The following is a 4406-nucleotide window of genomic DNA, read 5'->3' on the forward strand; positions in this document are numbered from 1 at the left end:
GTTGCCTGACCTTTATAAGTACTTAGCACCCCTTTGTATTAATTCTAAAAATAGGTATGGCTTAAGTATGGGTGTAAGTATTTTTCATTGTTCAGCAAGGAGTTTTCTCCCCTAAAGCAGTCTTAGGTACGGGTGGAGTAGAGGTCTTCACATTTCTGATCTAAGTAGAGTTCTCACTGTCCAAATGGGGAGTGGTCCCAATAGGGAATTGTCCCAATGGAGAATTCCCCAATGGGGAATTTTTTAACATTCACAAGTCTGAGAAATTTCAAGATTCACACTAAGTAATTGTGATTGATTGTGAAAGCTGACCAAAACTAACAATGATTCTCCTAGGTCAGGGTGAACTAACCTCTAGATCACCCTGTTTATGTCATTCATTAATAGCAACAATGTTTCTTTGACTATCTCCTTAGGCTACGTGTCTTGTTGTTAAGTTCCATGGAAACATATATGTAGAAAATTGATTGTGTGCCAAAGAAGTATGTAATCACCAGCCTATATTGCTGGGGGCAGGGAGGGGCAGCTTCTCACAAGGGATGGGATCTTGGAGGTGGGACAGTGTTGGCGTAATGATGGATGGGACACAGCTTTTGCATTCAACCCGCAGCACATGTATCATAGGATAAACTGCTCTGCCTTGGCTGAGACCTGGTTTTATTTTATACCCTTACAATCACACATCTACTTGGCACACAGCTTCATTCTTAACATACATGTTTCTATCGAAACTAACAACAGACAGGAAGCCTAGGGAGATAGTCAATGAAACATTGTTGCTAAGGGCAGGATCAGTGGATAGAATCAACATGACCTCGATATAGGTTGGGGAGTTCAGAGCACAGATTTGCCAGAAGTTTTTATGCCTAGAAAAGAGGGTCCTACCTAAGTGGGTATATAAGAATCCTTAGGTTTAATTTTGTAAGTGGGATCTCCTGGTAATATCCTAGGGGGACAGAGTGGGACATCTGTATTAACCCTGCAAGCATGTTGCTCTCATCTATTTTCCCTGGGGCTAAGTAAGAATAATAATCATGGCAATTCCAATAATAAGGGGATGTTAATAATGAAAGTCACTTAGGGGGGTTTCAGTGGATGTTTTCATCCTTACTGGGGGCTGCTTTGTAGTGACTGTGTCAAATAGCGTGGCCTTTGATGGCTCCTGGCATCTCCCCTTTGTTTTTTTTTTTTAATTGGAGTGACTTTAATTCATCTTGGGCTTGATGTAGGGTAGAACCTAGCTGTGGATGATGACTGTTATGCAGTCAATCAATCTTCTACGTATATGATATTCTACAATTTGATTGGATATTATCATATCACCTAAACAACACTCTTGTAATGTTTCTACAACAAAGAATTCTGTGATCATTTACTAGGTTTCTGCAACACTCTGTGATAGATTTGATTAATGTGAATAAAGCCAGTTGTAGGTTAGTTCCCCTTGACCTGTTGAGAAGATCATTGTGCTTTTGGTCAGCTTTAACTATCAATCATAATTGCTTGGGAGATGAATAACAAAACATTTTTGTATCTAGGTGTGAGGACTTAAAGCAGGTCAGTTTTGGGGTTTTCCTCAATTTACAAGTTCTATTTTTCTTGTGTTACTTTGAAGTGCCTAGCAAGGCTGTTTAGCTTCTGTTTCAAAAAATTCATTGGAGTGTGGTAACTGTAGAAAAAGATTCATTATAGTACTCAAGCTTTTGGCCAGTGTTTATTATAGGGCCTTAGAGTGTGTCTTATGCTTGAGAAAGGAGGGGTCATGGGCAGTAGTCTTTGGGCTTTAATTCTGTAATTGCAATCTTTTTGGGGGTAATAACTGTAATAGATGATAATTTGAGGGTGTATATTTGATGGTATATTAGATGACTAATGGATCAAGTTTTGGCTACCCTCCTCCCCTTTCCTCCCTCTTCAGAAGCCTTTCAGCCTCCCCTCCCCCCTTCTTTGGTCCTTTCAAGTCACTCAATGTGAGCTGTGAGGTTTCAATGAAATAGTTCTTAATCTTCTTTGTCAAGCAAGGGGTTTATTTGGGGAAGACAGGACAAGGATGGAGGATAAGGTAAGAGGGGTAGGATATCCCTATTCTCTACAGTGAGTGTTGGACTGGAGGATATTGAGAGTATTGGCAATTCGGTCACTAGCATGAAACACAGTCAGAGACATATGAGGACAACTGTCTTTCTTCTTCTTCCTTCAAATCAGTCAGTTCACCTCCAACTTGATTAATTCAAGCCCCAGAGATACAAATAGCTTCTTCTTTCACCTCAGGAAGCCAGCCAAAAGCCTTTTACCTCAGTTCAACAGTTGGCTTGGCTCCAACTGCTTTTCCCGGTAACATTCCAAATGGAATTTTCCTTTGACTGACAGATGATTCATCCTCAGCTTTCTGTCTTGCATGCTTGCCTCCTTCACATAACCTAGGGGGATTAATGTAGGGTATATATATTTATTGATCCTATAAGTATTTTCTCTCATATTATTTCTCCTTTATTGGGTAGAGAATAATAATCATAAGTCCATTAGTGGGGAAAATTGGGGGAGAGAAGTCATAGAGGGGATCAGTAGGGGGCCCTTGTTCTGGGGTCTGCTTTGCAGACCTCCCTTCCTTAGACCATGACCTTATCAACCGGTTGGAGTATGATTGCCTCCAGCATCTCCTCCCTTTTTTTTTTTAATGTAAATGACTTCATCATGATTTGGACCTGACATATGGTGGATCCTAGATGCCAGATGATAATTGGAAAGCAAACAAGAATAAGAAAAAATAAGACAAGAGCAAATCCACAGGCAATAAGGGTGTGAATGAAACTGTTATGGGATACAAAGTAAGAAACATTGTCATAAAATGAATTTGCAATATATGAGGCCGAATAAAGGGAAGTCCTGGAATGACTATAATCCATAATTTGTTTATGCAGTGTTTTCAGGTCAATAGAAAGTTCTTAGTGGTTCCAAATTCCAAAGATGTGTTTTTGTATATTCTCCCAAGGAATATCTGATTGATTATAAGGAAGGGGAGAAACACAAGTCCGTTTGTATTCTGATCTAAATCTCACTTTTATATTCTGTAACTGATTGCCAATGTAAATGATGGCTTCTTCTAAGACATTTAAACAAGCCTCTAACCCCTTATCTATGTGTACTTGGGTTAAGAGGGCAAGTGAAACATTCTTAGAAAGATGGTCTCCATGTTGTGGAGTGTGGACTCCTTGAGCAATGGCTGCAGTGGAGGTTGCTAGAGATCTAAGCTTAAAGTGACTTAAATTTTGGGAAATTAATTGTGGGGGTATAGAGGCCTATTGTTCAACAGCAAATACAGTGAAAGAATTAGAACAATTGGTTAAAATGCATTATGAACAAGAGATTTTAAGAATCATATGCCTCTGTAGGACCACTGAGAAAGTTAGAGTCATTTGAAGGCAGCAGTGTAATCAGGAAGTGAAAATTCTTGCTTGTGCTTGGGTTGCAGGTGTTTTGATTTATTCCCAAGTTGGTAGAGCATTCTGGGCTCTCTGTATCTGCATTCTCTTTACCACCTTCCTGCTGGGGTGTGTTGTGTAGCTTGTTGTTGGAGTGGGAGTCATGGTGAGGACATGTCCTAAAGGTCCCAACCTTTAACTTAAATTTTTTTTATTATACATCCCTAGTAAATAGCTAAATTATAGTTTTGAAATTTAATTGTAAGCCAATCAGAATCTCAGAAATGCAGGGAAAAAGATCTTGTTTAGAAATATACATGCATAGACTAAGCATCAGATATCAATAAAGGCAAGGTATAACACAAGGTATAACAGATGTGGTTACTTTCTCCTCAAAGGACAAAAATTTTCACCCATAATCAATAATACTCCAATTCCAATCATTATCATAATTTAAAAACAGGTTGCTTGCATGCTCACATATTTACCTCAAATAGGTATATGGTTCTCACTAACTTTGCTACATAGAAGCTTTGTCACAGCAAGGGTGCAAAATTATCCCATCCTATCTTAAAGTATGTTTAAATTTAGTATAATCCTACTTATGATAGAATTTTTTAATGCTCTCTAAAAATCCTTTTCACTGCAGTAGAAAAAAGGAGGGGTAACAGGTAACTTGCTGTAACAGGAGAAAGGTGTATGTATGATATGATGAGACAGGTTAACTCAAAAATTAAATTTAAATCTTTAATAGTAGTATTTTAATATCATAAGATCTTTGTTTTCAAAAATATATGTGGATTCCCATACCAATTTAGGTGGATAATGGTCCCTTTTCCAGTAACCAGTGAAATTATTTGTAATCAAAAAACCTTTTTCTGGTTGTCAGCCGGTACATGTCTGTTTCACTCTAGTTGAGAGGAGAAAGAAAAGGAGGGGGAGTGAGGGAATGATTTCCTCAAGTTTGTATATTAGCAACTACAA

This window comes from Monodelphis domestica, chromosome 2 (genome assembly GCF_027887165.1).
Source record: "Monodelphis domestica isolate mMonDom1 chromosome 2, mMonDom1.pri, whole genome shotgun sequence".
Classification (NCBI taxonomy): Eukaryota; Metazoa; Chordata; class Mammalia; order Didelphimorphia; family Didelphidae; genus Monodelphis; species Monodelphis domestica.